Genomic DNA, 15849 nt, shown 5'->3' on the forward strand with positions numbered 1-15849 from the left:
TTAAAATAATTACACAAAAAATTAATTAAAAAATATACTACTTCAAAGGTGAAAAACTACGTAAATTAAATTAATTAGGAGAAAAAGTTGAATGAAAATTAATGTAATATTAATTATAATAATTTATCATTATTTAGAAGGTTAAATTAATTAAGAATAAAATTTAGATTACAATTAACATATTAAATTAAAAAATATATATATTAAAAAATAACACAAATTTTTCACTAATATATATTAAAACTAAGCCTCAAAATGACTCATAAGATTATGCCACCTAAGGTAATAAAAATGCTTAAGAAATTTTCATGTGGCAAAACTTTATTTTTTTATTATTATTTTACAATTTTTTATATAAAAATTTTAATTTATCATAATTCTCATCCATTTTTCATTTAAATATTTTTAAATTTCAATTACTAAAATCTTTTAAGAATTTAAAAAGTTTACAAGTTTAGACATTATAAAAATTTGGTCATCATTTATATATCTCTACAAATATAATATTTTTAATTAGATTTTTTATTATATTAAAAAATAAATTTTTTTATAAAATTATATTATAATATATACATAAAAATTATTATTCATTAAAAATTTATTTATAAAATTTAAACATTTATTTTTTTTTTAATGAATGAAAGAGATATGCACACACAGCACAACAAAAGTACACACATTTTAATTAAATCATGATAATTTTATCAAAATTTATTTAACCTTATCGCTTATATACATACACTATCAATATTCAATGTAGAATCTTAAAGGATTAGCTATCACCAACAATGGTAGTTACATCGCTTGAATTTATTTGAGTTTTTTTCTTTTTTTTTTTATCCAACTCCAAATAAATAAAAGACACACACATATACATACATAGGATAAGGAAGATATATCATTTAACAAAATCATGACAATTTATATTATAATCATAAAACATTATACCCACTTCTGAATTTAGCTGCCCAATCATTTTCTAACAAGCTAAGTTGTCCATGTCCATTGTTCAATGAGGGAAATTAAGCAAGTCCAAAATGGTTTTACCAAATTAAAATCACCAATCAACAAAACATAATATTAAGAGACAATGGTTATCAATCAAATTAATTTAATAATATTAAAATTATTTTTAAAGCGGTGAGATTTTAAATTTGAGTGTTATTGAAAATTAATTATACTAAAAAAAATTAAAATGGTTGTAGTGTTATATCTTATTGACTTTAGATATGGACTTATATCTTAATTATTTATTTATTTATTTATTTATTTATTATTATTATTATTATTATTATTATTATTATTATTATTATTATTATTATTATTATTATTATTATTATTATTATTTAATGACTTAAACCTTGTAACCATCTTAACATGAAATGGGAATCTTTTCATAAAATTGTATTGCATAGTTGGGGTTGGTGAGGGATTGGTTGCAATGTAATTGAAATGGTGTGGGATCAACATCATCACAATTCACAAACCTTTTCTTTTCATCTCTATTGCATCTTGCATGAAATGTGACCTTTTTGCTAACGTTGGGGTAAAGAAGAGCGACAAAGTCATGGCAAAGTCATGGATTTATCAATACGTCAAGTCCTGTCTTTGAATATTGTGTGTATATATTATTTATTGACAAAAAAAAAAGCAACAAGTGATTTAATAGACATTTTACTCTTTTTTTTTTTATCAATTATACTGTTAAGTCTTATGTGCACGTGTAAATATTCAATCAATTAATAATTATTGTTTAATTAAAATAATGATAGATTTCATATAAAAATACATATATAATTTTTTTTATTAGTTGAGTGTTTGTATAATTTTATATAAATAAAGTAAAAAAAAAATAAAAAAGAAATTAAGATAATATTTATTTCACATAAAATAATTTATATATAATACATACTTTTTCATAAAAATTGTTTTATAAAAAAATGTTTTCCAACTATGAAAATATTTTTTTATTATTTTATTATTCTGTTGAATCAATGATATGTGTTTATATCATATATATAAATATTTTCACACCTTAATAAGATTGTCAAAATTCAAAAAATAATTTTCTCTTTTTAAAGTCAAAATTCATAAAATAATTTTATCTTTTTAAAGGGCACCTCATTTTCTTTATTAAATTATTTAATTTTCTCTTTTACAAAAAAATATTTGTTGTTAATTCATTTTTTAAATATCACAAATACTAGAAAATGTAGAAAATATTTTTCAAAATTATATTTTCTACAAAACAACTAAAGCTTAATCGGGTCGTTTGAGATTTTCCTTTAATTGTTGACGATCAGTGATCTGTTGTGAATAATCTTAATTGGTGATTGATAAATGATAATTATCAATTATTTAATAACATATTATTATTGTTATTATTATTGATATATTAAACGCCCATAAATAATATATTTTAATTTTAAATATATTTTAATATTTCTTATATTATTTAAAAAATATATTGTAGATAAAAAATAAAATTAAAAATAATATTTAATTTCTTATATATATTTAATAAATAAACTTTTATTAATTATAATTACGAATATCATAATTATTTTAATAATTAATTATTTATTATGGCCAAAAATAATTTCATCACATAAAAATAATATTGAATTATTATAATATAAATTTAAATAAAAAAAAGAAAAATAATTTATAACTGATAAAATTAAGTTTCAAAATATAATATTTAAAATTAACGACTATTGGATGCTATTTAAAAAAAAATAAATACTATTATATACAAACTTATAATATAATTTTGATTAACAAAATAAATTGCAAAGCTCCAATTGGGATTAATTTTTGGAAAAGTAAACGTGTTAAAATTAAAAAAAAATAATAGAAAAAATGAATTAGATCTAACTCTACTAGAAAAGTTATTTCAAAAGGAGGATGTTTGCTAAATCTTATATATAATACAAATATGTTATCCTCAATCAATGTGAGACAGCACCCTCTCATGTTCATATATGAATATCTCAAAAGTGAAGTTTGCTAGCAAACACATATGTCGGTAACCCAACATCGAAGTAGATAGACTCTAATATCATATAAAGAAAATAAATCAAGTTTAACTCTACTTCAAAAATTAACTCAAGAGGAGAAAATTTATCGAGACTTATTTATAGCACAAACACCTTATCTAAACTTATGTGAGAGAACAAATTTTGATAACTTGATCTTTCAACGTTGACCTCATTGTTATTGATATATAATATTTTAAAAAATATATTACTAAGAAAATAAAAAAAATAACATGTCTCATATAATTATAGCATCAGGTGGGTATTGTTTTGCATGTTATTTGGAGGGGAGGAACTTAAATTTGGGTTTTTAAATTTTTAATTAATCAAAATTTAAAAGATGAAAATATTTTAAGTAATTGAAATTACTTGAATTCCAAAGTATCAAGGAAAATTTATAATTTGATCATTGGATATGCCTTATGTTATATTTTAATTTATGAATTTTAAAAAATTTATTATTTAATTTTTAAATTTTACATTATACTACACTTTAGTTATTAAATTTTTAAAAAATAATTATTTAGTCCTTAAATTTTACACTATATTACTTTTTAGTTTTTATAATTTTAATATATAAACAATTTAGTCTCTAATTGATAAATTGCTTTGAACATTAAAATTATAAAGATTAAATTATTCTATATATTAAAATTAAAGAACTAAATAATTTATTTTTTAAAATTTAAGAATTAAAGTACAATATAGTATAAAATTTAGAAACTAAATAATTAATTTTTAAAAATTTTAAGAATTAAAATATAATATGTGATAAAATTTATGAATCAAATTATAAAATTTTCAATTATCAAATTTAAGATGAGTTGAGATAGTATAAAATAATAAAATATTTAAAGAAAATGCAATCTTAAAATAATTCTTAAGGGTAGAATGATTGGGAGCAGAAGCGTTGCCACGAATTTAGCCCAATAAGAGCACCATATTGGGTCTTAAATCTAAATGTTCACACAAGCCTCACTGGTGTCCATATTTGTTGAAACTTTCTTTTTTTAATTATTTATTATAAAAAAATTTCAAAAGCATTAATTTCACGTAATGTTAAGAATATCATTTATTTGATAAATAAAATTTAATTCATTCTTTTAATCTCTTTACTAAAGAAAAAAATATTAATATTATTTTAAATAAGAACGTTTTAATTAAAAATGAATTATATTAGGAAGTAATAATTATATCTATTTATCTATATCTATATAAATATATAAAAGAAAAGCATAATAATAAATTTCTCGTTCCCAATTTCTTATTTCCAATTTGGCACCTTATATAAATTTTAAATATATTTTCTAATTTTAGCATATAAGACAATAGTAATTTCCTTCTTTTTACTTGGCAGTTTTTATAAATTTTAAATATATTTTTTAATTTTATCAAACTTTCATACTTTGTAGCTTTTATATAATTAAAAAAAAAGAACAAGATCAATTTATTCTTATTTTTCTAAATTCCAATATTTTTTTCTAATTTTCATAAAGGCTTTCTTATTTGACAGCTTTGTATAATTAAAAAAGTAAAAAAAAAACAATCTATTCATATTTTTCTAATTTTTACTTTTTAATTTTCATTAAAGCTTTTCTACTTTGCAGTTTCTATATAATTAAAAAGTTAAAGAAAAAGAGCAATTTATTTCTATTTTTCTAATATATTTTCCAATTTTCATAGAGATTTTTCTATTTTGTAGCTTCTATGTAATTAAAAAAAATAAAGAATAAGAGCAGTTTATTCCTATTTTTCTAATTGTCTATATAAAAGCAAAAAAAAAAACAAGGGTCCTATCCTTAACTCACTAAAATTACCGATAAATCAAAATTTATAGGTAAATATCGACTATTCACTAACTAATAAAAGATTAAATCAGATTATTAAATACAATTATTTTTACCGACTACATTATCAGCTATTTACCTCCAATCTTTTATTGACTAAACCATTTAGTCGCTAATTATGGTGCTAAGTTGGTGCGCAAATTATAGATATTAATGTGAGTAGTTTACCAACAAAATTTTAGTCAGCACCTTATTGAGAAAAAAATAAATATTATGTAAATAATTTAGTAGAGACTATACAACATTTACTCGGTAATATGAAAAAAAAAATTTACTTGGTAATTTACTAACTACTTAGCATTTAGTATATATTTTTACGATGTAAATACTACTTTACCAGCTATTATTATGAATAGTAGATAATTTACCGACTAAAATTAGAGTAGTAGGTAATATTAAAAAAAATTATATTTTAGTAAAAGTAAATATAAATAAAAAAGTATTAGCTACTAATCCAAAGATTAGTAGGTAAGTTACCGACTATGTCTAGGTTAGTAGGTGAATTAATAAGGAATTTTATATTTTAATAAACATAAATATAATTTCAATAAAATATATTAGCGACTATTTATTCTTTTAATAGGTATTTTACTGGCTAAAAGAAATTTAATAGGTGAATTGATAAAGAACTTTGTATTTTATTAAACATAAATATAATTTAAAAAATGTTAGCGACTATTTATTGTATTAGTAGGTATTGTACCAACTACATGTATTTTAGTAGATAAGTTATGAAAGAATTTTATATTTTAACAAAAGAAAATATAAATTGATCAAATAATTAGCTACTATTATGAGGCATAGTAGTTAATTTATCGACTAACAAAAATTTAGTAGCTATTTTAATAAATATTATTGTATTTTAGTAAAAGAAAATATAAATTGATGAAAATAATTAGCTACTATTGTGATGCATAATAGATAATTTACCGACTAATAGAAGTTTAGTAGCTAATTTAAGAAATATTATTATATTTTAGTAAAAGAAAATATAAATTAAACAAAATAAAATAACAACTATTCTTTGTATTGGTAGGTAGTTTAGTGACTAAAAGTAAAAAATTTGTTTTCTGGTAAAAGAAAATAGAAATTTGGACAAAATTATTATCTACTATTTGAGAAATAAGTTAGTAGGTAAATTACCAATATAGTTAAGATAGTAGATACTTTAAGAAAAAAAAATAAATTAAAAAATATTAAGTACTATTGTGAATATTAGTAGGTATTTTATCTACTATATTTATGTTAGTCAGTAATTTAAGAAAGAAATATAGTTAAAAATTTTTGCTACTATTAGGAATATTAGTCGATAATTTACCTACGACGTTTGAGTTAGTCGGTAATGTAATAAGAAATTATATATTTTAGTAAAAATAAATATAATTTAAAAATATTAGCTACTGCTAGAAACGTCATAGGTAATTTATCGATTATATTTAAGGTAGTAGATAATTAAAGAAAGAAATATAAATTAAAAATATTAGTTACTATTCCAATTATTAATAGGTAATTTACCTACTATATTTGTAATAGTAGATAATGTAATAAATAATTTTTTATTTTGATAAAAGGAAATATAATTTTAAAACATTAATTACTAATTGAAAGCATAGTAGGTGATTTACCAACTATAATTAAATTAGTTGGTAATAGAAGAAAGAAATATAAATATAAATTAAAAATATGAGCTCCTATTCCGTACATTAGTAAGTAATTTACCTACTACATTTATTTTAGTAGGTAATTTAATATTAGTAAAAATAAGTATATTTTTGTATAGATTATTAGAAAGCAAATTTATATACAAAATATATTTATATAGAGATATATACTTGATAGCATTAATCATCGAGTCTAATTAAAAAAAAATTAATTAATGATATTTTATCGTAATTCATCAATGAAGTTAGTGATATTTTATTATAATTTCAAGAACATATATATATATATAATTTTTTTTTGGTAGTGTCAAACAAATTCATATATACTTTTTCAAAGTTTTGCTTTAAATTAATTAATATTTGTGATCCATTCAAAATTTCAAATCTTAGAATCTTATAATCCAAATATTTAGTAATTACATTCACACAATTTCATAGTAATTTTCTCTTCTTGGCATGTTAGTTAGACACATTAAATTAGTTGTGTTGTTATAATTTGTGGGAAATACTAAAGCAAGAATCATAAGAATGGGATTTTCCTAAATGTAATTAATCTCTTAATTAACTTCAAGTTATTGGATTCAATTTTAAAATTATTATTTATTAAAATATTATTAATTAATCACGAAATTAAAATATTATAAATATCAATGAACATATTTATTGTATGGCATTAATAAAATTTATTTCTCTGAATTATAAAATATAAAAATATAAAACTTATAAAAAAATTTACTTGCTAAAATATTTAAATTGATAAATTTACCCTTCCTTTATGAAAGAGTTTTTTATGATAAAAAATTTCTTATGAAAGAAAAAAAAAAGAAATAAAATTTGTTATGAAAGAAATAAAGAAATAAAAATCTCTCGTGCTTTCTGGTTACTCTCTCTCGCCACTTGCTCTCTTTCTGTCACTCTCACTCTCTGGCTCTCGCTCCCTCGCTCACACTCTGTCTATTTGTGGCTCGCTCCAAACTCACATTCTTTACCCGATTTTATCACTCAAATTTTAGGTTTTTTTACATTTAAAATTTTTTTAGGGTATGGATATGGCTGATTTAGGAATGGTTTTAGTTTTGGGCATTGGTATTTAATTTAATTCCCTTTGCTTTGAGATTTATGAAATCCAATATGCCATTTGTGATTATTTTTAAATATTTTCTTTTTTCTTATAAAATTTTAATGGATTCATTTTGATTTTTCGTTATACTCCAGGTGCTAGGGGTTAAACTTTTGGCTACTGCAGCTATTGTTGGGAAACGAACAGGACGTGTGGGCAATTGATTTTTTCTTATCCTCTGGTTAGGTATTAAATCCAATTAATTGATTTTTTTTCTGTTGAAATTTTAGTAGTGCACTAAATTTCTCTGTTACTGAGTAATATAATGTTTTTGACATTTGAATATAGTATCCTGGTTGCTCTTGGCTAGGTTTGCAGAATATTACTTTTGGTTTTAGCCCCTTAATTGCACCTCTGTTTTGGTTTTGCTTTGCGGTTGTCTTGGTGTAATGCTTGGACATGCTGTTGAGTTAAATTTGTAGGTTTTTTTTAGTTACAAATTTCGTCTTCGTGGCCTTGATGCTATGCTTTTGCAGAATTCTGCTACTCTTAATTGGTTTTGCAATATTTTACTTCTCTTGCTTTGGACACATAGCTGCATTTTTGTCCTACATGTAATTTTGAATCTTATTTGCATCAGTTAGGGGGATGCTAAGATGCATGAGTTAATTAATCGTCAGAATTAGGGAGCTTATATTTGGGTTATTTGGTTGTGCATGTAATTTGATTTGGTACTATTTGAAAATAGATGGTAGATTTGAAGGTTGAGAAAAGCACTGAAATTGCATTTGGATATATAGGGATTCAAAATGAAAGGATTTAAATTTGATATGGTTATCTGGTATTTATAATAGATATTTTCTAATGAGGTAGATTCAAAGGACAGAGAATATCATATGTAAATTTGAGAATTGTGAATAATCTGGCACAAACACTCAACTAAACAACAAAGTGTGATAACATTAGCCGTGAGTATAATTACACAGAATAGAAGCAAGCAATATAACTAACAAGTTACAAACTACCACAGGATATTGCAAGAGGCTTCTTAGAACTATTCCCAATACTAGTAAATGTAACTGATAGAATTAGCCGCAAGTATAATGACATAAAATAGAAGCAAATACTAAGACAAAAAAATTTATGAACAATTAGGCCTTAGACCTATTCTCAGTACCAGATCATAATTTACGCCTAATCACCAGAGAATTGCAAATGATAAGCAAAGAGAGAAACTGTCTCTGATTTGTTAAGGAAAAAAATTTGGGCCACCCAAGCATAGAGGACAAAACAAAGTGCCATTCAGTTTTCTCATTGACCTCAATGAATCTATGTTGTGATGATCATGCTTCTTAAATCAACCTACATTATCGACTATCATTTTAGCAGCTAATTCCCTTCTACAATAAGGTTCGGTGACAAAATTACCAACTAAAATTTGCACATTACCAACTATAATTTTAGTAGGTAATTACCGACTCAATTTTAGTAGGCAAAAAGTAACTAACTCCCTTCCTACCTTAAGGTTTGGCGATAAAATTATTGATTATATATTTAGTAGATAATTACTGACAAAAAAATATTTAGTCGATAATTAATAGCGACAATCAATTACTGACTTTATTTCAAAGTTAGTCAGTAATTAGTTGGTAACTGAAATTACCTACTAAATATCATTATATTTAATCGGTAAATTCAGTTAATATTTTTTTAATTTCTTGTAGTGAGTACTATTTCATTTCATTCCCCTCTCCATAGATCTTTTCTTTTTTCTTTTATTTTCCTATCTTTCATTGGATTTGCTCTAGTCATCATAGTTACATACAATGAACACTCTCTCTCAAGTCTATACATAACATCCTCTCAAAGTCCATGATATCATCCCTTCAGACTTTGATTCCGTCGTAACTGTGCTTGATTCTCATGCTTGGCCTATCTCTGATGGCTTTGAGTCCAATGACTGGTTATTTATGTTGCGATTTATGGACATATACATATGTATATATTAAGATTAATAATAATTGTATGTTATGTCTATCATAAAAGGTTTGGTCCAAATAATAAAAGTGATCTAATTTGGTTAAAATTAAGATGGGCCTAAATGATATAATAAAGTATGGATTTAAATATGTAGATACTCTATATATAGTTTCTAATTTTATGATGGGCCAAATTAAAAATATGAAAAATATATCCAGATATAAAAGGATTATGGTCCCCAAATTGTAGGCATGATTCTTTTCTAATATCCCATCATTAGAAAAGATAGAATTTTTTCTCTTGATCGTGCATATCAATTTGGAAGACCTAGAAGCGCAAGATCGCAAAATTTTATCAGTATCATGGATTCAGATACGCTTCCGCATCCAGTTTAATTTCTTGATGATTTGGTATGATGGATTATGGTTAGATGGAATCTAAAGTTTTTACAACAATTGGTATCAGAGCGTCCTTCATGTTGATTCATTGAGATTTGATTTTTTGGCATTTGGTTTTCATTAATCTCCTTAGTATATTTGTTATTGGTTATATATTTTGTTTTAATGGCTATGAAATTCATTGTTTTTTGGTATTTCCTTGGACTTTAATATTTACGATATTGCGGTATGTGTGTGTATATATATATATATATATATATATACATAAATATTTTATTGGTTTGTTACTTTCGAGATTTGCAACAACCATCTGTTGCTTTGATTTGTTTCTTTATTGCTTTGGCTACTGTACATGTATATATAAAAATTAAATTTGTTTAAGGTACAGTAAATTTGGTTGGCCTTCTAAATGTTGTGACTGCACACAATTTTTTTTTTTGGGTTGTCTTCCTTTATAAAATAAAAAAAGGGCAGTAGGTTGAGTTTTTATATAAAGTCCAGTGAACTTTGGAATTTTGTTTGGGATTTAAATTTGAATATTGGTATATATATGTATATTGAGATGAATTAATTGATCCAACATGTTGCCAAAGTGACCTCTATGGAAATAAATTAATTTATTTGAAATATATAAACAGTTGAGTGTATGTAATTTATGTGAATATTGATTGGACCAAAGGAAAATCTATATCTAGCATGATTGCATATGCACTTGTGGTAATAAACCCGTGATAATTATTTGTTTTTTGCATGTGAGTAATGAATCAGCCTAAAAGAAGATTTATTATTCGACATGTTATCTTATTGTCAGTGTTTGATTACTATATCAAGATATCACTTACAAGTTAATATTTTTTCCAAAGATGAAATATTAATGGAGTGCCCGATATCTTGAGATGGGGTTTGCCATTATTTGAATTTATTATTCCATTTTTTTTGGGTACTTATGTGAGTTTATTTGTTTTATTTGTTTTATTCTTAATTCAGTTTCTACTCCTGCTGCTAATATCACTGCTAGTATTAACTCCATTCCTATGCTAAATGGCATGAATTTTAACGCATGGCAGGAGAGTGTAATGATCACTCTCGGAGTCATGGATCTAGACCTTGCATTAAGGGTTCTCAAACTTACTAATCTCACTGATAAGAGTACCTCTAATGAAAAGATGGCAGGAGAGACTAATGATCACTCTCGGAGTCATGGATCTAGACCTTGCATTAAGGGTTCCCAAACTTGCTAATCTTACTGATAAGAAAAGAGGGAGATGGAAAAGTGGGAAAAGTTTAATAGCATAAGTCTTATGGTCATTAAGCGTGCCATTCCAGAAGCTTTTAGTGGAACTATGTCCGATCAGGTAGATACAGCTAAAGCTTTCCTTGAGGACCTTGAGAAGAGATTTGCTAAGAATGAAAAGGCTGAAACTAGTACAATCTTAGCAAAGCTCATCTCTATGAGGTACACAGGCAAAGAAAATATAAGAGAGTAGATTATGGAAATGTCTGATGCTGCTTCAAAATTAAAGGCACTCAAGTTGGATTTATCTGAAGACTTGTTAGTGCATTGGGTTTTGATATCCCTTACAGCACAGTTCAGTCAGTTGAAAGTGAGCTATAACTGTCAAAAGGACTCTTGGTCCCTTAATGAGCTCATCTCACACTGTGTTCAGGAGGAAGATAGATTGAAGCAAGAAAGGACACCGAGTGTTCACTTGGCCTCCACCACAAAGGACAAAAGGAAAGACAATAAGAGATAGAAGTAATAGGAAGCTACAGAAATAGCACCGCAAAAGAAACAACATAAGGAACCAACTCAGGATGGTTGTTTCTTCTGTAGAGTGGCAGGTCATAAGAAGAAGCAGTGTACCAATTATCATGCATGGCATGTAAAGAAAGGTATGCTTCTTAACTTTGTTTGTTCTGAGGTTAATTTGGCTTCAGTACCTAGACACACATGGTGGATGGATTCTGGTGCAACAACTCACATCAATGTGTCCATGCATGGTTGCCTGAATTAACGAAAACCTAGTGATGGTGAAAGATACATCTATGTTGGTGATGGCAAGTCAGTAGAGGTCTAAGCAATTGGAACTTTTAGATTATTGTTAAGAACTGGTTATTATTTGGATTTGATTGAGACTTTTGTTGTACCGTCCTTTAGACGGAATTTGATTTCTATTTCAGTATTGGAAAAATTTGGTTATTGTTGTTCATTTGGAAATGGAAAATTTAATCTTTTTCAAAAATCAAATTTGGTTGGTTCCAGTTCTTTATCAGGTTGTGATAATCTATATTTGCTTGATACAATTGCTTCATTTAATGAATCCTTGCATGTTAATGTAATGGGTAAAAAACGCAAATTAACCAGCGAGAATTCAGCTTCATTGTGGCACAAGAGAATGGGTCACATCTCTAAAAAGAGAATTGAGAGACTTGTGTCCTCTGACGGTATCCTCGATCCTATTGATTTTTCAGATTTTAATATGTGTGTGAATTGCATTAAGGGAAAACAAAAAAATGTTAGGAGATTTGGTGCTAATAGGAAATCAGACGTCTTGGAACTAGTACATACAGATATTTGTGGACCATTCCCTATGGCTTCTTGGAATGGTCAACAATATTTCATAACGTTCATAGACGATTTTTCACAATATGGCTACCTTTATCTCATTCATGAGAAATCGCAATCACTGGACATGTTCAAAAGTTATAAAGCTGAAGTTGAGAATCAACTCAATAAAAAGATTAAAAGCATTAGATCTGACCGTGGTGTTGAATACTGTGGTAGATATAACGGATCAGGTGAATAATGTCTAGGTCCATTTGTGAAATTCCTAGAGGAATGTGGTATCGTCCCACAGTACGCAATGCCGGGTTCACCCACTATGAATGGTGTTGCTAAAAGATGAAATAAAACGCTTAAGGATATGGTAAGGAGAATGATCAGTCATTCTACCTTACTTGAGTCACTCTTGGGAGAGGCATTAAAGATCGTAGAATATATACTTAATAGAGTACCAACTAAGGCAACTAAAAAGATCCCTTATGAGCTTTGGACAAGTAAAAGGCCTAGTCTAAAGCATCTTCATATTTGGGGATGTCCAGCTGAGGTAAGACCTTATAGACCAAATGAAAAGAAATTGGACTCCAGAACTGTCAGTTGCTATTTCATTGGATACTCTGAAAGGTCCAGGGGTTACAAATTTTATAATCCCATGACTAAGTCCATTTTCGAGACAAGTAATGCTCGATTCTTTGAGGATGTTGAGTTTGTGGGGGGAGAAAGACTTAAGGACATTATCTTTGAAGAGGAATATGTTGATATTCCTTTAATTGCTATGGACAATAACCAGGAACAATTTCATATACTTGACATTGTTCAAGAAGTAACTTCAGATCAAGATAATGTCATTGACCCTCGTACTCAACCTTAAGAAGTTGTTCCAGAAGAGTAAACTCTACAACTTCAAGAACCATTACCATTAAGGAGGTCCACTAGAGAAAGGAGAAATGCGATTCTGGATGATTATATTGTGTTTCTCCAAGAACATGATGTTGACATTGGTGTGATGGAAAATGATCCAATCAATTTCCATTAAGCCATGGAAAGTTCCAATTCTCAAAAGTGGAAAGATGCCATGAATGAAGAAATTAAGTCTATGAAGGATAATGACGTATGGGATCTTGTCCCATTGCCTGAAGGTATGAAGCCCATTGGTTGTAAATGGATATTTAAAACCAAGAGGGATTCAAAGGGCAATGTGGAGAGGTACAAGGCAAGTCTTATTACTAAAGGCTTTACATAGAAAGAAGGCATCGATTATAAAGAGACTTTCTCTCTAGTTTCATTGAAAGACTCTTTTAGGATTATAATGGCATTAGTGGCATATTTTGATCTTGAGCTACATCAAATGGATGTTAAGATAACGTTTCTCAATGGCGATATTGATGAGACAATTTATATGGTGCAACCAGAAAACTATGTATCAGGTGATGCAAAGTCAATGGTTTCCAGATTAAAGAAATCCATCTATGGGCTTAAGCAGGCGTCTCGTCAATGGTATTACAAATTTCACCAAGTCGTTATCTCATTTGGTTTTGAGATGAATTTGGTTGATGATTTTATATACCACAAATTCAGTGGGAGTAAGCATATTTTCTTGATTTTATATGTCGGTGACATATTGCTTGCTAGCAATGATATAGGATTGTTGCACGAGACCAAGAGATTTCTATTAAGAAAGTTTGAGATGAAAGATCTTGGTGATGTAACTTTTGCAGATACATCGGGATCCCTCTCGAGGTATCCTTAGATTATCCCAAAAGGACTATATTGAAAAGGTTCTTAAGAGATATGGCATGCAATATTGTAAACCAGGTGATACCCCTGTGGCTAAAGGAGACAAGTTCAGTCTTGGACAATGCCCTAAAAATGCTTTTGAGGAAAAAGAAATGCAAAAGATTCCTTATGCATCAGCAGTAGGAAGTCTAATGTATGCTCAGGTTTGCACGCATCCAGATATTGCGTACATAGTTGGAATGTTGGGCAGATATTTAAGCAATCCAGGAATAGATCATTGGAAAGTAGCAAAATGAGTCATGCGGTATCTACAAAGAACAAAACATTACATGCTCACATACAGAAGGTTGGATAAGTTAGAGATCATTGGGTATTCAGACTCTGACTTTGCAGGATGTCAATGAAGGAGTAGAAGCATAAAAAACACAAGTTTACATCATTGAATTCAAAAATTTTTTATCTAGAGTCACATGCATCATACAAAATTCATTTTTATCTATTTGATTTCAATGATAAATAGCATATTAAAACTCTTTTAATATATTTTTGATCTACACTTGCTATTTAAGATTTTAGAATTAACAAATTAATTAATTAGAACCCTAGATTAGATCAAGAATAAGTGCACTAACATTTTTTATGCATTACAGTATGTTTGGCACCTTTGGGATGCGCCTAGGACACCAGATGTTGTCTCTCTAGCTTGTCCACACCAAGATCACCAATGGCAGCCCCTTGAACAGCTTCTCAAGCTTTTCTAATCAATTAGAAATTCAAGTTTTGCCTTTTGAGAGATTACAGATGTAAACAGGACACTAGAAACAATTTCTAGTATTTTTAATTCAAGAGATTGTTGTCAAATCTCTTTGAATTGTTTTGAGATGAAGAAGAAGAGAGGGAGAGCAAGGCATGGATGGCGACATCTTTGGATGAATGAGCAGATTATATTTTGTTATTTCATCCTTTACCTTATATAGCTAGGTCACCACTTAAAACCCTTGCCACATGTCACCTTCTGATTGGCTCTAGGTTTAATTGACCCAATCATATTGTGCCAAGTGTCAAACCTATATTTAATATTGACTTTGATCATCTTACATGATTAAAAGACATATGGCAAGCTTATGTGTAGTTCCATGTGTCACCATCTCATGGTGCCATATGTTACCATGTGAAATGACCAAAATACCCTTGTGTTTTAATTTTGAGTTCTCAACCCAAAATAATTATTTCTCTTCTTCTAATCAATTTATATCAAATATAACTTAATTAATTAATCTCTATTAATTAATTTCTCATAATTAAATTCATATTTAAACACTTTAAATATAAATTTAACTTATACTATACATCCAATAACCTAGATTTGGTTTCAAGCCATGTTAGGGACTTTGCAATCTAATTGCAAACCAAACCTATTTAATTAATCAATTAAACTCTTTAATTAATTAATTAAATTATATTTAATTTGGTGAATACTTGTGTATGTGTGTGACTCACTAGGCTCATCACTAATTGGCAATGAGACATGATTAATATCATCAGAACTCTTTTTTACCATAAATGAT

The 15849-nt window shown here is 26.8% G+C and overlaps 1 long non-coding RNA gene across 5 annotated transcripts; it reads left to right on the forward strand.

Moving 5' to 3' along the window:
* The first annotated feature begins 7347 nt into the window (after positions 1-7347).
* On the forward strand, positions 7348-15060 carry LOC110649858 (uncharacterized). Of its 5 annotated transcripts, none has more exons than XR_009146039.1 (3): positions 7365-7632; positions 7762-7852; positions 11151-12488. It is a non-coding gene; the product is annotated as an uncharacterized LOC110649858 (long non-coding RNA). The 5 variants fall into 5 exon arrangements; XR_002493844.2 differs by lacking the exon at positions 11151-12488 and adding an exon at positions 10972-11142; XR_002493843.2 differs by lacking the exon at positions 11151-12488 and adding an exon at positions 14932-15060 and having other exon boundaries at positions 7366-7632.
* Positions 15061-15849: the final 789 nt, after the last annotated feature.

Source organism: Hevea brasiliensis, chromosome 18 (assembly GCF_030052815.1).
Source record: "Hevea brasiliensis isolate MT/VB/25A 57/8 chromosome 18, ASM3005281v1, whole genome shotgun sequence".
Lineage (NCBI taxonomy): Eukaryota > Viridiplantae > Streptophyta > Magnoliopsida > Malpighiales > Euphorbiaceae > Hevea > Hevea brasiliensis.